Source organism: Lactuca sativa, chromosome 8 (assembly GCF_002870075.4).
Source record: "Lactuca sativa cultivar Salinas chromosome 8, Lsat_Salinas_v11, whole genome shotgun sequence".
Classification (NCBI taxonomy): domain Eukaryota; kingdom Viridiplantae; phylum Streptophyta; class Magnoliopsida; order Asterales; family Asteraceae; genus Lactuca; species Lactuca sativa.
Genome location: NC_056630.2, coordinates 303,117,290 through 303,137,744, shown reverse-complemented (window position 1 = coordinate 303,137,744; position 20,455 = coordinate 303,117,290).

The following is a 20,455-nucleotide window of genomic DNA, read 5'->3' as shown; positions in this document are numbered from 1 at the left end:
ACATTGAATAGGTGACTGTAACATGTGAGGGCACCATGTAAGTTTGCATGGTTATTCACACCCGCTTTGTGATCCTCGGCATCCCAGTCACAAACAAGAGGGGCATATCGAGATTTAAACATGCCATTGAAATGTTTAATGAAGCTCAAAGGATCTAGGAGTTTTCATAGATTTAAAAGTTAAATTTCTTTTTTGTTTTTCATGGTGGAAATTGGAGAATCGTCATTCACTTACCTTCAAACGTTCTGCAATTTGGGTTATGGCATCCCTCTCCCGAGTTGTAGAATGTTGTGTTGGGTCCTAGACTTAGTATCTCATTTGGGTGATTTACTAAGGACTCAATCAATCAACTAACTTGAATTCGTTTTCTCCTGTTTTGTAGATGTCAAAGTTCGACAACTATGGTCTTCCCAAATCCCGTGGAACAAGCTTTCCACATGAAGATGATATTCCACTATTCGATCGAGGAACAAGAAATCATGCTTCACTTCCTCCACCTCCTCCAATTATTCTCCCTAACCCACAAGTTCAAAGGCTTGAAAAGTTCAAGATCACTCAAGCCCTTTTGGCAAGTAAACAAAAGAAGGAAAGCCGGTGTGTGCACACGTCCTAGGGATGAAGTCACACTTTGATAGGTTAAGAATGTTGGGATCCGTTGTCAGTGAGGAAATGGCTGTTGATTGGGTTCTTCAGTCACTTCCTAACTCATATAGTGAGTTCGTAAGAGAGTACTATATGATGAACCGCGACGTGACCCTTATAGATCTCACCTATATGCTTATTGCTGCTGAATCAACAATGGTTTGGCGCAATAGAAAAGCAAAGTTGATTGGTGAATCTGCGTTCAAGACCTCTATGGATATAGACAATGGCAACGAAAGACATGCTATGATCAAAAAGTTTGATCATAAGAGAAAGGCAATGTCTGAAGTAGTTCCATGTCATGTTCCAAAAGAGTCAATTTGCTTTTATTGCCAAGAGAAGGGACATTGGAGACGAAGCTGCCCCATTTACCTAAGAGATCTAAGAGATGGGAGAGTCGAAACGTATGGCTCTAATATAGGTAAAATCCATTAACTAACTCTTTTAAGCTTCTATTCTAGATTCTTAATACATAATGTGATAAGATTACAATTGATATTTTGAAAAGAAAGGAAGCTTAAGGGAAGAAGTGAGCAAAATCTAACCGTGAAGGAATCGATTTCGATCGCATTTCTCGAAGATTAGATTCTTGAGATATTACTTAGAGTTAGAATTAGATTGCTAAGAAAGATGTATTAGCATAGTTTTCCAATGAATTGCATTGTAAGGAAAAAATTTTCCGCAATAAAATAAAATTTGATTTTATATTATTTATTTATCCTTGCAATGGCATATATGAAAAACTGATGTTTGAATATTAGCAATAATGGATTTGGTTCTTATTATGTTATTTATGGAAAGTCGAGAGTTTACCAAATAGGGAGAGTTTCTCATCGCCCAAGTTTCAATTGGACAGAAACTTGGAATCATGCAACTTGGTTGCACGATGAATGAGAAATTTCATATTTTGGAAATTAGATTAATTCATTGACAAAGTGTCAAGTGAAGGACTAGGAGATCGAGCACACAAAGTTGCGTGTTGATCAAGTCCACCATAAGAGTAACAATGGTATTCGTCATGATTTACTAAAGGTTTAGTAAATATGATTATACTTGTAAGATTAAGTGTAATTCTGAATTGATTGAAAAAGTTTAAATCAATAGCAGAACGAATAAGAAGAATGAAGTAGGCAGAAAGATAAAAGTTTCTCCATTCTAAGAAGAAGGGAGAGTACCTTTTATGCTTTATGATAGGTCTTGATGATTAAGAACCTATCTCAATTGATCCTCTAAGTGATTCTTAGTACAATTGTATGTCTAAGAAGAGGAATCAAGAATTGAAGAAATGGTTAAATCAAGAAGTCAATCATACTTCGTTCCAAAACAAGTCTTAGAGTTAAGATTGCGACATTGAGTGATAAGTATTAAGAAGGTTTATAGCATTCATCAAATGTGGAAAAGTTGTGATGTCTTGGATAAGACAAAGACCAACTAGGACCAATTTATGAAGTGTTTTGATAAAAGCTACACTAACTCTTGAATATCTGTTTGTCAAGAAATGGTTATTGACAAGAGAATCTTATATGTCAAGGAGTCAGTGGGAGTCTTAATGGTCCTGAAAGGTTTCAAGAACAAATAAAATAAACCTTATCGATCATCACTAGCACACGAGTTGAGGTTTACAACCTATCGTGTTGACATTATTTTGTTTCTATGTTGTTCCAATTGAGTTAATTATGCATGTGAGTCCTATGAGTTCTTTGAATGTATAAAAGGCAAGGACCTTGATCAATGAAAAGTACATTGATAGGAAAAGGTGAGTTGCTTAACTACTTAGAAGACATGGTGGGCAGTTGTACTACTATAAGGCAAGAAATCAAGATTAAGGAAGTTCGGTCCATATGAGTTTGAATTTGTCGTAAACTTTGGTTTTGACAAATTCACATGGATAGGAACAAATACACCGTTTAAATCTAAGTGTCATAAGACTTCCTCCTTCATGAAAATGATTGTGAGGAAATGCTTTCACTAAGAAAGATTTTAAGAAGATAGTGGTTGTAAAATTGCATTCTCGAATTCGATTATGGTTACGGTATCCCTCTCCATAATTTGAATTGTGAGGTTTGGCAATTAGTCTTAATTGTTTAGACACACATATGAACTATCTAAGGCAAAGGTGTATAAGTTTAAGAGGCCTTGATAAAAGACTATCAAAGCATTAAGTATTAGAAACATGGACTTAAGAAATTCAATAGGTATTGTTTTTCTGAAAGTTAAGATGTTTATGAATACATGTTGAAGCTAGTGGGAGCATAAGTGTTATGTTTATAATAATCATCATGATAGTGGGAGCATAAATGTTATGATTGTATGATTATTAAGGAAAGTATTACAAGGTTAGCAATATTAATTATAGAAAACAAGAGTCATACTTTGCAAAGTCGCAATAGTTGAAAAGTTGTTTTGCTATAATTAAGCGAGAGAATATTATGCTTCATTTCAAATCTAAAGGCTTAGGTTATGGAATGTTAATAAATTTAGTCAAAGGTATATAGTGTGTTCTTAAAATTTCGATTATGATTACGACATTCCTCTTCACAATTCGAATTTTGAGAACATAGCAAATGAAATATTATGGCGGAAGATTGATAAAGTATCAAATCTTTATGTAAGACATTACGCATTGTGTCCCATACGCTTCGGGTATAGGATCGATTGCAAATGCTATAATATTTGACCAATCTAAAATTTTCCAAATGTCTCGAGCATTTAGAGGGGAAAGGACAAGAATCAGTTTTGACTAAGATAATTAAACAACTATCAAAGGACAATCCAAAGTTCGCCGAGGATTGGTCGCTTGTGAGTAGTTGGAAGTATAGTATTGGAAAATATGGAAATGTTTCCATATTGGATGGACCATATCGACATTATTATGAATATATAAGATTCTATTAAGAATGAGTTGTCATATGTAAAATATGGAAACGTGTCCATATTGGGAATTAATTATTGAAAACCTATGACTAGATTAGAAACTTTTATGCAAAAGGATGTTCAAAGGAAAGTACTTTGAGTGAGAGACATCATATCTAAGGAATTGTATTGTAACAATATCCGATAGAGGACTTTCTAATATAATTGGCAATAGTCTTTGTGCCTTTGGTGCAGTGATATTACGAAAGGATCATTGCATAAAATGTTAGAATCTAGCATATTCTATAAGTGGCAAGAATTTGATATTCCTTCACTTATGAAAAAGGATTTGGAGTTGTGAAATGAGTATGATTGGAAATGTGTTCAATGTGATCTATTTCACAAAGTAAGAACCATAGGTAAACATTGTGTGCATGCTAGGAGCATGGGACAAGTGTTGTAATTCAAGTAAGAAGTTGATTAACCGAAACGACAAATAATGAGTAATCGATATGGTGATAAATAAAAGGTGTTTTCTTTATGCTCAAAGGGTTGAGGCCGTATGGGATTAGTATTATTCTTGTGTTTCACTTTGCATGTTTTGACTTCCAGAATAATTTAATTGGTTAAGAACAGTCAAATTATTCAAACGGGTCACAGTCTTTCATATGTTGGAAGTAGATATGAAAGAAGACTGTCGTGAATTGGTGTGTGGAATGTCTAAAAGAGTATTAGACATAAGTAAATGTTTGCTGCAACATTCATGAGTGCTTATGAATATGATTTGAGCATTGGATTAAGCCCACGCTCACTTGGATCACTCCATGAAATTGCATCACGAGTGATTGGTGAGACGATAACATCTTATATTCTTGAAACCGAGATGTGTGAGTTGTATCTTGCAAATCGGTTGCACATTGATAATATGTAAACACACTAGTAACTTGGTGTTATAATACATATTGTTGTGTGTGATTCGGTGAGTGAGTGCAAGCAAACATTGAATCAAAGTTTATCCGTTTCTTTTATCCAAAGAAGGATAAAAGCGATATCTTTGGGCCCCTCGATGATTTAGTGATGACAAAAGTAAATGCTCGGCTGGGCTAGGGCTAATTTGATTTTTTCAATTAGTCGGTTGTCATAAATCGGAAGTCGAGAAATAGTACAAAGAGAATGATTTGAAATCATGTCTCATACGATATCTAGAATGGAGGAATATATGATCCCTTATCTAAAGGACACGCGTATCTGATAGGATCAGAGTTGACAACGGCTTTCGAAAGCTACGATTGCAGATCAGGATCTGAAGTCATACGCATAATAGTTATTAGACTTATCCAAGTGGGAGACTGTTGGATTAGTGTTTAAGTCCATAACTATTTTGGTATGTACTTGACCCGATGGTGCATGGTCCTTTTAGGTTACCTTCATCAAAGCAACTTGATAGGATGAATTATGGAGAGAAAGGATTAAATATGATTTATTAATATATTATGAGAATAATATATTAAAGGAGAAATCATATTGTTTAATTAATATTAGTCAATAATTAATTGGTAATTAGTTTTGTGACTAAAAGAGATTAATTAAACTTAAGGGACTGGAATTGTAATTATAAGATAACTGCAATTTGGGCCATGGATTGCCTTGCATTAAGGAGTGGACGAATTCTATGGGGAAACCCATAAGGAATCGTCCAAGGCCTTAAGGAAAGGGATCCATGGGTTGCTTAGGGCTTAAGCATCCAAATTAGGGTTTCCTTGTTAGATAACCCTAATAGCCTCATATATATATAGATCCCTTATGACCTAAAAATGTGGCTAAGCATCCTTCTAGGGTTTCACACGTTTTTGGGCAACCTCCTTCCTCTCTCCTCTTCATCCTCTTGCTCTTGGTGTTTGTGAACCATTAGAGGAGTGACATTTGTGACTCTAAGCTTTCTAAAGTCAATACAAGGAGGAATTGGGATTGTTATTGCTATATAACAATCAAGGTATAATCTAAACCCTAATTATATGTCATATTGATTATCATATTCTAGATCTAGGGTTTATAGTCTTGGATAACTTGCATGTACAATAGAGAAACCTAGATCCAAGCATTTGGGTTTGTATGAGCACATAGGATGTTCTTATGACTAAACCCCATCAAATACACTCTGAGACGCGTAAACACTTTATTTCAAGTGTTAGGGGTGATCTGGGTTGCGTCTAAGGGTGTGTAAGGCCTAGATATGGAGTTTTCTCTTCAAGAGTAAACTCCCAGGGAAGATTACGGCCAATAGACCATATCCCCATGAGTTTACGGCCATAAACGCATGGGTGGTGTGTTCTTGGATGCTTAAAGGTCTTACAACAGTTGTGGAACCAGGCTAGGTTCATCTCTAGGGCATGGGAAGTGATTGAATCATCAAATGGAACAATTTAAGGAGTTTACGGCTATAAAGAAGGAGTTTACGGCCGTAAACTCTCACATGCACATTCCTTTTGTGTTTTGATGGTCATAGGTTAAGCATAAATGATTCTAGTCCAGTATACAAGCCTTGGAAGGAAGTTAGGGCACCATTTGACCACTTTATAGGAGTTTACGGCCAAGGATCCATTCCTTGGGGGGTTTATGACCGTAATCTACTAATGACATGGTTTCCTTCGAGTTTAAGGTCCCTAACACAATGGTGGTTGGTTCTAGACATTATTGCAAGCCATATGAGGTGTTTAAGGGGCAATTTAACACCTTAAATGGTGTTTATGGCCTAAGAAGGAGGTTTTACGGTCCAAGAATGTTCTTGGGCTGTAAAATCATGTTTACTCCCCAAATGATAAGATTTTGGTGTTCTAAGTCCATTCATGTAAGCCCCTAAGTCATATCTAAGCACTAGAAGTGATTTGGAAGGGTTTTGGGGCTCCAAAACCCCCATTTATGGGTGTTTACGGTTTGGGATTGTTCCTGGGCCGTAAACACATGTTTTTGGCACATTTGGATGATTTAAACACGGATTTGAAGGCTAAACAAGCTAATCTATAAGCTAGGATGGATTACTTACCAATTTGGAGCTTGAAAGGGGCGTTTTTGGATCAAAACTCGAGTTTTAGAGAGAGAGTAGAGAGAGAAAGTTATGAGGAGGTGGGAAAAAGTTCAAATGAAGTCACTCATCCTTTATATAAGGCTTGAGTTTGTGGCCCGGTGTAAATCTTCCCGATACTGATGTTAAACGAGGCTTATGGTCGTACCCGATTAAGTGTTTGTAACCCGACGTGGTCGTAACTAAAAAATTTCCAAATAAATTTTGAGGGTGTTTTCACGTTTTTCTAATGCGTTTGGAAACTCATGAAGTCACAATAAAAGTCTTAATTCAATTACCCTAATTCAAAACGTTAACGGAAAAATTTGAATACAAACGGGTTTTATTGGCAGAAACGACTTACAGTGACGGGATAAATTTCGGATTGTCACACAAAACTTACGTCAGATCCTTGAAACACTCCGAACAGAGAAAATTTACGCAAATTTCTCTAAATGTGAATTTTGGAATCGAAGAGTTGAATTTTTGGGACATGTGATTAGCGAAGAGGGTATTCACGTGGACCCTTCCAAAATAAAAGCTATTGAGAACTGGTCAGCACCAAAAACGCCTACAGAATTCGTCAATTCTTATGCCTTGCTAGATACTATCGTATGTTTATTCAGAAGTTCTCAAGGATCGTGAAGCCACTTACAAAATTGACCCAGAAAGTTGTGACCTTTGACTGGGAAGAGAAGCAAGAGAAGGCGTTCCAAACACTGAAACAAGCCTTGTGCACCGCACCAATATTATCGCTCCCACAAGGGATACAAGATTCTGTTGTGTATTGTGATGCATCCAACCAAGGGCTTGGTTGTGTTCATATGTGAAGAGGAAAGGTCATTGGTTATGCCTCACGCTTGCTTAAGACACATGAAGTTAATTACACCACACATGATCTTGACTTAGGAGCAGTGGTATTTGCCCTGAAGATCTGGAGACACTACCTGTATGGTACAAAAAGCACTATCATTACAAAGCACAAGAGCCTTCAACATATATTCGACAAAAGGAGCTCAACATGAGACAATGACGGTGGGTCGAGCTACTCAATGACTATGAATGAGAAATTCGTTATCATCCCGGTAAAGCCAATGTAGTAGCTGATGCCATATGTCGGAAAGAATATTCTGGTCGAAGAGTCAAGTCTTTGAGAATGACTATCCATTCACATTTGTCCACACAAATTAAGGAGACTCAGCTAGAAGCCTTGAAACCTAAAAATGTAACGGGTGAAACCCTTAGAGGGATGGATAAAAACTTAGAAGGCAAGGATGAAGAAGCTTTATACTTCATGGACCGGATCTGGACACCAAAACACGGTGGATTCAGAGACGTGGTCATGACTAAAGCACACAACACTCAATATTCGGTTCATCCATGTTCATATAAGATGTATCTGGATCTCAAGAAACTATATTGGTATCCTAACTGAAAGCAGAGATTGCTACCTTTGTAAGTAAGTGTCTTACATGCGCAAAGGTCAAGGTCGAGTACCAAAACCCTCAGGTTTACTACAACAACCGGAGATACCTGAGTGGAAATGGGAGCAAATTACTATGGACTTTATAACCAAGTTACCCAAGACAACAGGTGTACTTGATACCATATGGGTCATCCTCGATAGATTCACCAAAACCGCGAGTTTCCTACCAATCAAAGAGACTGACAAGATGAAGAAACTGACCAGAACTTACCTTAGAGAAATAGAGTGACTTCATGGTGTACCCACATCTATTATCTCTAATAGAGACAGTAGATTCACCTCAAGGTTCTGGCAGTCTTTACAGAAAGCACTAGAAACTAGGTTGGACATTAGTACAGCCTATCATCCGCAAACCGACAGACAAAGTGAGAGGACCATTCAAACGTTGGAATATATGTTGCGAGCTTGTGTGATAGAATTTGGGAAGGCATGGGATACTCATTTACCCCTAGTCGAATTCTCTTACAATAACAGTTGTCACACGAGCATAAAGGCTGCTCCATTTGAAGCCCTCTACGGCTATAAGTGCAGACCCCCTCTGTGTTGGGCTGAGGTGGGTGACACAAAGTTAGCTAAAGGACTAGTTCCTGACAGCACTCTCACGGGTCCGAAACTCATATGCGAAACGACAGAGAAGATCATTCAGATTCGTGAACGATTGAAAGCCTTTAGACACTGATAGAAAAGCTATGCAGACAAGAGAAAGAAACCATTAGAATTTAAGGTTGGAGACCACGTTCTATTGAAAGTCTCACCCTCGAAGGGCTTGATACGCTTCGAAAAGCTTGGAAAGCTATATCCAAGATACGTAGGGCCTTTCGAGATTCTCGCTAGAATCGACCATGTAGCTTAAAACTCAAACTACATCACGAACTTAGTAACATACATCCTACTTTCTACATATCGAACTTGAAAAAGTGTCTTTTCGACGAGACTATTGTAATCCCACTCAACGAGATCGACATCAACGAGAGCCTCGACTTCGTGGAAGAACCATTAGAGATCATGGACCGGGAGGTCAAGCAAACGAAACAAAGCCGCATCTTGATAGTGAAGGTTCGTTGAAATGCCAAGAGGGGACCTGAATTCACTTGGGAGCGTGAGGATCAAATGAAGTTGAAATAACCTCATCTTTTTAATTAGTTATATTGTAAATACCTAATTGCTTAAACTCTAATTTCAGGACAACATTCTCTCTAACGGGGGGATGATGTGACAACACGAAATTTCTATCTTGTACAATCAATTAATTCAATTCAAGTCAGACTCGTTTCTGCTATCTTTTAGCACTTATTAGGGTCTACTTGAGTGTTCTAAGCGTAGTACAATCAAGGTATGGGTCTAGGGATGAGTATATGTGAGTTCAACACCTTTCAATTGAGCCAAACACTCATTCATAAGGAGTGTGCGGCCGCATACATGGGTGTATGGCCGTACACCCATCCTAGTCGTACACTCATGTGTACATATGATGTAGTCTTCCATTTTTCATCACTTTACACTCTTACAAGCCTAGAAATCAGATTTCTCTCTCAACTATATTCAAGATTTACACTTTGATCTTCAAATAAGTAGGTGTTCTCATCCTTTGAGTTGTTGATACATGGCTTTAACTAGCATCACCCTTTCATTCCATCCATGAAATTCATCTTTTTGGGTTAGATCTTCAAGAATACCAAGAACACACACTAAGTTTTTGGACCATAATCACCCCCTTCAAGCTTCTAAAACTTGAGTACTCCTTCCATAGCTTGTTATATGCTAGAAACTCTTGATGATTAACATAAAATCGACCATTTTTCAAGATCATCAAGGGTGTATGTTGGATGCCATTTTATGCATCTTTTAGGGTAGTTTTCCTTATCATTTAGGGTCATATTTTGTACATTTACATGTCATTTATTTAAATAGTGTTCAGCTCATGTATTTTGTTAGAATTCTCGTACCGCTCATGTTTTTATGTCGATTTTAGATAGTTCGAGTGGAGCAGTGCTTTGGGAGCAGTTGGATGCACATTTGAAGCTTAAAATGGAGCTTGGAACTTATGGAGTATGTTGAGGAATGATTGCAATATGTGATCACATGAAGATAGAATTTGCAATCTAAAGTTAAAGGATGTTGCTGGCAGCTTTGACCCCCAGTCAGTATTTTGATCATATCTCGAGAACCGTAACTCCGATTGACACAATTCAAAATGATCTGAAAAGTAGATGAAATGTCGGACGGCTTAGTGACAACATGAAATCGTAGGTTACCTTCATGAGATCTCATGGGGCCCTTTTGCAATCGCAGGTTAGGTCGCTACTTGTCTTCGAGGGTCTTTTGTGCCAAAAATTCATCCGGAAGTGAAAAATCTATACCTGTGATCGCAAGTTGTGTAGATGCGATCGTAGGTTGGCCAAAAAGTGTCAAAGAAGCATCCTACTTCATTAAAAAGGCACAAGATGCGTTTCCTTCAAAACCTGTGATCGCTGGTTGTCTACATGTGATCACATGCATGTCGTTTTTGCTGCTGGACCCTGATAGCATTCTTGTAACCAAAGTTGGCGATTTCAAAGGTACCAGATGATGAAAATACAATTTTGGAGGTGTTTCTTCTCTGATTTCAACGATTTCTGAAGATCTGAAGACTATGGATCATCTCCTTCAAGTAGATTAGTAAGATTAGTTGTTTGATGTCTCTTTTCATTTGTTTTTATCATATTTTGGCAATGTCTGGCTAAACCCTAGTTTTCAGTTCTGCAAAGACAAGTACCTTTCATGTGATTGATCATTAGATCTGGTTTCTGTTTTGTGTTTCTATCTAGATTCTTTAGTTTTGTTGTCAACGAATGTTTAATTTTGATTCTTGTTAGTGTGATCACCTAGCAAGGGTTTTATCATTCCAGTTAATCGGTTAATAGAATCCGTAATTATTATTGTCAACTGGTAAAATTAACAAGTATCAGATTGGTTCCATGTTGGGATTTAACTCTGGTATCAACTGTAAAAGTCATACCTTTACGCTTCCGAGCTTGTGAGAAGTATTCGATATTGATGGGAATTTTACATAGATCTTAATGCAACTTTTCTGATCTTAATTAAGAGCTTGTTTGATTAGATAGTAAAAAGTTAGGGTTAATTGAAGAGCTTGTTTTGGTTAACTAAATAAGTTAAAAGAGAATTTACTAGAGCTTGTTAGTTTTTCTCTGTACCAGCTTAGACATAACGCATCTCAAATAATCAGATGTGGATCAGTTACATTATTAGGAAAGTCACAACAGAGCTGAAACCATTTTTATTATTGATTTCCATTTAGTTTAATATCACTGTAATTTTAGTTTTTAGTTTAATTCAAATCCCCCTTTTACATTTTCTGTTTCTTGACTAGATTGTGCCTGATACAAAAACACATTGACCATTAGGCTGTGTCCCTGAGGATTCAACCTTGCTTCCCTGTGTTGTATTTTTAGTGCTACCAGCAGTGATAATTTATTTGCTTAATACGTGTGCGACAGCATATTAACAAATTTGTGTCGTTGCCGGGGACACGGTGCTTTCTAATAGTTTTATGCCAAGAATTTTTCATTTAGGTACACCTTTAGTTTTTGATCCAGAAATCGAGCGAACTGCAGGGAAACTGAAGAAAGAAGCAGCAAGAAAAAAACAATCAGCTGGTCTCTTTGGTTCATCATCTTCCATACCCCCAGAAACCTCCACACCACAAGGCACTCCCTTGTGGAACGAATCCGATCCTTTTTTTTTTTCCAAAAAGTACCCCATCTTCTCCTCAAAATAGCCCATATAAAACTTACTCCCCACCCTCTTCCATTAAAACTAAATCTACAGACTCTTCAGAAACCGAATTTGAAGACTTAACCATGAGTGGAGACGAAGCAGAAAAGACCCTTAGAGAATGGGTCACTCAAGAGGTCAACCAAAAACCCCTTTGCATTACGTTTCCAAAAGCCCAAGACTTTGAACTTAAATTTGGGCAAATTCGTCTTCTTCCTACTTTTAGAGGATTGGAAAATGAAGACCCACATAAATTCCTCAAGGAACTTCATGTGGTATGTTCAGGAATGAAGCCCCATGCTGTCACAAAAGACCAGATAAAGTTAAGGGCATTCCCCTTTTCACTTCAAGATTCTGCAAGGGAATGGATATATGAAGTCCCATCTGGTTCCATCACAACTTGGGCAGAACTCGCAAAGCTGTTTTTAGAGAAATACATTCTAGAAACATGAGTCTCCAGTCTCAAAAGAGAAGTCCTTGGGATCAAACAAGGAAGACGAGAAGCTCTACATACTTACTAGGAAAGGTTCAAGAAACTTCTAGTTCGGTGCCCACAACATGGGATCAGCGATTATCAACTTTACAACTGTTTATGTGAAGGTCTGACACCCTTGGAGAGGTACCTGATAAATGGTTCTGGTGGTGGTTCCTTGGGTGATATGACACCAAATGAAATCAGAGAGCTTAGTGAAAAGCTGGCGATCGAGTCTAAACATTCTAGAAATGAAGATGAGTGGTATCCAAATCAGCTAAGCGGAGTTAGAAGTCAGCAATTTTCAGCTAGAAGCTCAGTTATCTGAACTGACGAAACCTGTTATGCTCCTGACGAAAGAAAAAGTAGCTGCGAAGATACCATGTGGTATATGTTTGAAGATGGAACATCGAACATATATGTGTCCGTTACTACAAGAGGATACAACTACAATAAAAACTATTGGAGGCTATCAGAATAATTACCAGAATAATTTTCAGCAAAAGCAGCAATATCAGATGCCACCCGGATTTCAGCAACATCGAAATTATCAACAACCGGGCTTTCAACAAAACTTTCAACATCAAAACTTCTAGAACCCGAATTTCCAGAACTAGAACTTGCAACATCAACCTCGTAGTTCTAGCATGTCCTTGGAGGATATTTTTAAAAGTCTTTCCACGAGCACCCAAGCATTCCAAACAGAAACAAGAGCAAGCATAAAAAATATGGAGCAATATCTGTCTCAACTTGCCACTTATGTGGGTCGTCTAGAGTCTCAAGGAAAGTTACCAGGACACACAAAAAAGAATCTGACGCAACGTGAGTGCCATTTCCTTGAGAAACGGCAAAACATATGAAGGCGCAAGTGCATCTGAACCAGAAAACAAGGCTAAGGAAGAATTTGAAGAAGTTCTGGTAGAAGAAGGAGATGTGGAAGAGACAGAAAAAAGAGTTGAAGTTGAAGAATACGAAGAGGTGTTGGTTGAAGAAGAATCTGAAAATCTGGAAGAAAAGGAAACTCCGACACTACTCAAGCCAATTTTGAAGGAGTACAAGCCACTACCGCCCTTTCCATCGTGACTGAGAAGCACAAAACGCGAGCATGAGGATGATGAACTTATGGAATTTTTTCGCAAAGTTGAGGTAAACATCTCGTTACTTGATGGTATAAAACACATTCCTCATTATGCTAAGTTTTTAAAAGAATTATGCGTCTCAAAGGAAAAACTGAAATCTAATGAAACAATTAAAGTTGGCAAAAATATATCCTTTATTTTACAAAAAGGTTTGCCTCCAAAGTGCAAGGATTCGGGGATTTTCTCAATTCCTTCTAAATTGGGGAAACTTAATTTTCCAAAAGCCATGCTTGATTTAGGACCATCAGTTAATGTCCTTCCCTATTCTATTTTTGAAAAATTAAAATTGGGATCTTTGCAAAAGACCGGGACCATCATCCAGTTGGCGGATTATTCAACAGTACACCCAAAAGGTGTGTTTGAGGATGTTCTTGTCTAAGTGGGTGAGCTTATTTTTCCCGCTGATTTTTATATATTGGACATGGGAAACTTGCACACTTTAGTTGTGAACTCTATTATTTTGGGAAGGCCTTTTATGAAAACTGCAAAAACGAATATTGATGTTTTTAATAGCATGATTTCAATGGAGTTTAATGAGGTAGTGGTTAAATGTAACACCATAAATTTCAAAACAATTTTTTTGCATTTTATAAAAACATAATTCATTTATTATTGATAAAAACATCATTGTTTGAAACTCAAATTCCTAGCATATAACAATCCCAAGATCTCATAGCATAAAAATCCCGTGTGTGTACTGATCAGGCCGGCGTCTTCCTGCGATCCTCACTAGTACTTGAAACAAATAACACCAAACACTGTAAGGACGAATCTTAGTGAGTTCCCCAAAATACGATATATATATATATATATATATATATATATATATATACATATATATATATATATATATATATATATATATAACATATTAGCCACTAGAGGCTATAACTCTGTGGGTCTGTGCACCATACTCTATGAACCCTTAGGCTCTATCTCTGTGAACCTTCCGGTTCTAACTCTATAGCATGCACATCAGAAATCACATAGAATAATGCAATGCAACACATAACACATATATAGCGTACAACACTGTATCACATAACTCTAATTACCTACTCAAGGTAGAGTATAGTGAGAAGACTCACCTCGCGTATCTCGGTAACTCGTAAATCCCAGAAATCACTAGTGCTCGATCTCCCAAGCTATCGTCCTCCTATAACACAAGTATATCTCTAATTAACACTATCCCAACTATGGTTCACTAATTCTACCAAGTCAACACCGGTCAACTCTGGTCAATGGTCAACGGTCAACCCAACTCGCCGAGTCTGGCGTGGACTCGCCGAGTCCCTACGGGGACCCGATTCCTCCAAATCCCTTCCGACTCACCGAGTCACTCACTCAACTCGGTTACTCAACCCCTGGTTCGAAAACACGGAACAACTCGCTCCAACTCATCGAGTCTGTCTATGGACTCGACGAGTGCATTCCATGCACAACCCCAAACGACCTTCTGAGGTCAGATATGTTCCTCTAACTTATAGATATAGTCTTTCCAAGCTTATTTATCACGTAAAGTTTATGTCTTGGCGCTCATATCACACCTATTGACTCATAAATAGTGTTTTAACCCCAAATACAATGATCCCAAACCAAAACCTCCATAGAATCATATAAAGCTTGGACAAAGAGGCACTCTGGACCTCCATGGGTCCAAATCCAGAACCTAACTCGCTAAGGGACCATGCCAGCACTAGATCTAGTCACAAAAAGGGCTCAATAATCCCTAAATCAACATGAACATCACCACAACAGAAAATGGTTAAAAAATAGTACCTCAAACGTGATGTTCTGGACCTCAGATCTTCAGGAAGTTAACCCTCTTGCTTCATCTTGGCTATAACTTCCTTTTCCTTGCTAGACAACACCTCCAAGGTTGACAATGGCTCCTTCTCTCACTCAATCGCTCCAGCTCACTAGGGTTTCGCTCTAGGGGCTGGTGAGCACAAATGACGGCCATAAGGCCCTATAAATAGGTCCCAAACCCAAGAAATTAGGGTTTCATTAAACAGTGCGGACTCGCCGAATCCACCAATGCGACTCGTCGAGTCCGGTCATTAATCCGGGTGAGAAATCGCGTCTCTACTCGGCGAGTCTACGCACCAACTCGACGAGTTCTTCCACAAAACTTGAAATAAAATGAATAAATATAATACCTGAAATTCCGGATGTTACAATTCTCCCCCACTTGAAGCAGACTTCGCCCTCGAAGTCTCATCCCTGAAATAGCTCTGGATGCTGCTCACGCATCTCTCGCTCTGGCTCCCAAGTCAACTTGGATCCTTTCCAATGTTGCCACTGAACCTGTACCAGAGGCACCTCCTTGTTTCTCAGAACCTTGATCTTCCGATCCACAATCGAAATTGCTCTCTCCGCATAGTTTAGGCTCGCATCCACCTGAATGTCCTCTAACGGCACTACCGCCGACTCGTCGGCTATACACTTCCTCAACTGAGACATGTGGAAGGTATTATGAATCCCCTCCAACTCCGCAGGTATCTCCAGGCGATACGCTATCCTGCCCACCCTCGCGATTACTCTAAACGGCCCAATATACCGGGGCCCTAGCTTGCCCCTCTTCCTGAATCGAATCACTCCTTTCCAAGGAGATACCTTCAGGAGAACATAATCACCGACCTGGAACTCAAGCTCGGATCGTCGCCTATCCGCATAACTCTTCTGGCGGCTCTGCGCGGTCAACACTCTCTGCCTAACCCGATGTATCTGCTCTGTCGTCTGAAGCACAATCTCCGTGCTACCCATCACTCGTTGCCCTACCTATCCCCAACAAATGGGAGTCCGACACCTCCTCCCATACAACAGCTCAAAAGGCGGCATACCAATGCTCGAATGATGGCTGTTATTGTAGAAGAACTCTGCTAAGGGCAAATACGTCCCCAACTTCTGCCAAAATCCAACACGCATGCTCGGAGCATGTCCTCGAGCATCTGAATCGTCCGCTCGCTCTGACCGTCAGTCTGTGGGTGGTATGCGGTACTAAAATGCAGCCTCGTACCCAACTCCTCATGGAATTTCTTCCAAAATCTGGAAGTGAAATGCACATCTCGATCTGACACAATCGAGGTCGGCACCCCATGCCGCGATACCACCTCTCTCACATATACCTCTGCTAACTTCTCTGCAGAAGAGCTCTCACTAATGGCGAGAAAGTGAGCGCTCTTTGTCAAATGGTCTACTATCACCCAAATCGCATCGACGCCCCTCGCCGTTTTCGGCAATTTGATGATAAAATCCATGGATATCTGCTCCCATTTCCACTCTGGGATTTCCAGTGGTTGCAACTTACCATGCGGTCTCTGATGTTCGGCCTTAACCCTACGACAGGTTAGGCACCTCTCAAAAAACCACGTCACATCTCTTTTCATACAGGGCCACCAATACTCTCTCTTAAGATCTAAAAACATCTTAGGGGCCCCAGGATGGATCGAGAATCTCGATCTATGCGCCTCCTCCATCAAGATGGTACGCGTTCCTCCAACAAACGGTACCCAAATCCGACCCTGGAAGGTCATAAGCCCTCTGCTATCGGTTACGAACTCTGATACCTGACCGATAACTCGCTCTCTCTTACAGTTCTCCGGTCTTACTACCTCAGCCTGAGCCCCTCTTATGGTGTCCAACACCGGAGTCATCACCATCAATCTCATACAAATATCCCAAATCGGGGTGTTCTCTGCCTTACGACTCAGGGCGCCGACTACCATATTATCCTTGCCCGAGTGGTATAGGATCTCACAATCATAATCCTTTACTACATCCAACCATCTTCTCTTACGCATGTTCAGGTTTGGCTGATCCATCAAATACTTCAAAATCTAGTGGTCCGTGTATATCGTACACCGAACCCCATACAAGTAATGGCGCCAAATCTTGAGGGCGAACACCACAGCCCCCAACTATAGATCGTGGGTGGGATACCTTGCCTCGTGAGGCTTCAGCTACCTTGATGTGTACGTGATCACATGTCCTCTCTACATCAACACCGTGCCCAACCCAGATATCGATGCGTCACAATAAACCATGAAGTCCTCCATTCCCTCTGGAAGAGCCAACACTAGGGCTTCGCACAATCTCTGGCGAAGAGTCTCAAATGAGGCCTGCTGCTCTGGGCCCCATTTGAACACCACACCCTTCCGAGTCAACCTGGTGAGAGGAACAACAATCTTGTAGAAATCCCTTATGAACCTCCGATAATAGCCAGCCCACCCTAGAAAACTCCTGATCTCGGAAGGAGAATTCGGCACCTCCTAGCTCAACACCGCCTCCGTCTTGGCCGGATCGACCAAGATCCCCTTTTGGTTAATGAGGTGACCAAGGAATTGCGCCTCTCGCAACCAAAAATCGCACTTGGAGAATTTGGCATAAAGCCTCTCCGATCTTAGCACACTGAGGATTTCTCGCAAATGCTCCTCATGCTGCTCCTTGGGTCTCGAGTACACCAAAATGTCATCAATGAACACAATCACTGATCGATCGAGCATCGGTCTACATACCCTATTCATGAGATCCATGAACGCTGCAGGCGCATTGGTAAGCCCGAATGGCATCACCACGAACTCGTAATGCCCATAACGAGTCATGAACGCGGTCTTCTGGATATCCTCCTCACGCACCCTCATCTGATGATATCCAGACCTCAGATCAATCTTGGAAAACCATGATGCTCCCTGCAGCCGATCGAACAAATCATCGATCCTTGGCAAAGGATAACGGTTCTTGACCGTTAGCTTGTTCAACTCTCGATAATCTATGCACATTTGGTGCGAACCATCCTTTTTCTTCACAAAAACGATCGGTGCTCCCCACGGAGAGCTGCTCGGCTGAATAAACCCCTTCCCAAGTAGCTCCTAAAGCTGCGAGGATAACTCCTGCATCTCTGGAGGTGCAAGGCGATAGGGCGCCTTGGCAATAGGTACTGCCCCCAGAATCAAATCAATGCGAAACTCAACCTGCCTCTCGGGAGGCACATCTGGTAACTCCTCGGGAAAGATATCCGGAAATTCCCGCACTATCGGAACCTCCTCAACTTCACTCGGTCTCTCTGCACCAACTCGCATTTCAATCACATATGCTACAAAACCACTAAAACCCTGCTATAGACTCTATCTCGCTCTAGCAGCCGAACAAAACGCTGAATTAGGATGGGTACCCTCACCGTATTCCGTAAGAACTCCCCCACTTGGGTCTCGTATAGTCTCTAGCTGCCGCTCGCAATCGATAACGGCTCCAAATCTGCTCAACCAATCCATGGCTACGATGACACAGACGCCCCCCATCGCAATCGGGACCAAATCAATAGGAAACTCTACACCAAAGATCTCGAGTACACACCCTCGAATCACCTCTGTGGCATACACTGCTCTCTCGTCGGCGATGGAGACTTTCAGAGGTCGACTCAATGCCTCTTGACTAATACTGATGTGCTGACTAAAAGCCAACGATATAAAGGATCGACTCGCACCTGAGTCAAATAACACAAAAGCAGGTACAGAACTCACAAGAAAAGTACCTACGCATATTATAATATAAGCACCAAATCTCAAACATTAAAATAAATACATGAAAGAATACATACCAGCCACGACATCGGGCGCTGCGCGGACCTCTTTCGCAGTCAACTGGAAGGCTCTCCCCCGAGCCTTCGGCGTCTCGGTCTTTACCGGCCGACTATCCGAAGCTCTAATCGCAGCAGGGGCAGTCCCCTGAGAAGCTCTCTGTGCTGACCCTCGCAGCAGCAGACACTCGGCCTTCCGGTGTCCGGTCTGGTTGCAGTGGAAACACACTGCAAACCCCTTGGGGGAGTCCTTGGCCGTATGCCCCTCCTTGCCACACTTGTAGCAAGATCCAACTCTACAAACTCCATCATGACCCTTGTCGCACTTTCCACAAGTGCGGCCCTTCTGGCTCCCTACTCTGGGATCAACGGGCTTAGCCCCCTTGGCTGCTGGTTGGGACTGTGCCGGTCGCCGATCCCTCACCTGAGACTCCGCCTCCTCCCTGGCCTGATTCTCTAGCTCGATCTCCCTCTTCTAGGCAATTTCCTGAAGCTCGTCAAATGTTCGGTACGAGGAATTCGCCATGAACTCCCGAATATCTCTCCTCAAAATACTCAAATAACGGCTCATACGTGCCTGCTCAGTAGACATGTGCTCAGGGCAGAACATCGCCCTCTTATGAAACATCTTGGTAATAACCGTAACAGACTCCGTACCCTGCTTGAGGGTCAAAAGCCCCTATGCCAACTGATCCCGTTCCACCGAGGGAACGTACTCATCACGAAACATGGTGGTGAACCTCTCCCAGGTCACTACAGAAAGCTCTGCTGGAGAATAGTGTGTTGTCGTGAACTTCCACCAATCATTCGCCCCCAGGCGAAGCTGGTTCAACGCAAACCGAACCCTAAAGTGCTCCAGGCACGAGCATGTATAGAAACACCCCTCAATGTTAGATACCCATCTCATCGCTGCAATCGGATCCTGCGTCCCATCAAACTCTAGTGGCTTCGTGTTGCTGAACTCCCTGAACAACAACGAGTCACCCCCTTGCGGCCTAGCAGCAGCAATGGCTGCGGTGGCTGCTGCAACAGCAGCCTCAGAAAGAGCGGCATAATGCTCGTCAAATGTCTCAATCAGCGTGGTCTTGCTAGACCCGAACATCTCTGGTATCTCTGCCCTGATGGCCGGAGCCACCTCCTCATGGATGATCCGACAGATCTCCTCATCACTGGTCTCGCTGCTCTCTGGCGCATGACGTGTCCTCACCATGATCTACCTCTGAAAAACAACATACAATATATTAGAAACTCACTCGAGCATACTCGCACTCGATAAGTCGTCCCTCCTTGATCCCCGACATCCCGAAGATTCTTACTTGAACTCTACACCGTCCCGGTGTTTTCAGTAGTACGGGCAAAATACTACCTTCCACACCGCATCAGTATACACCCCAATTCCTCCTCCTAGGATCCCAAGTCCCAAGTACTCTATTATGCAAAATCCTTTCTC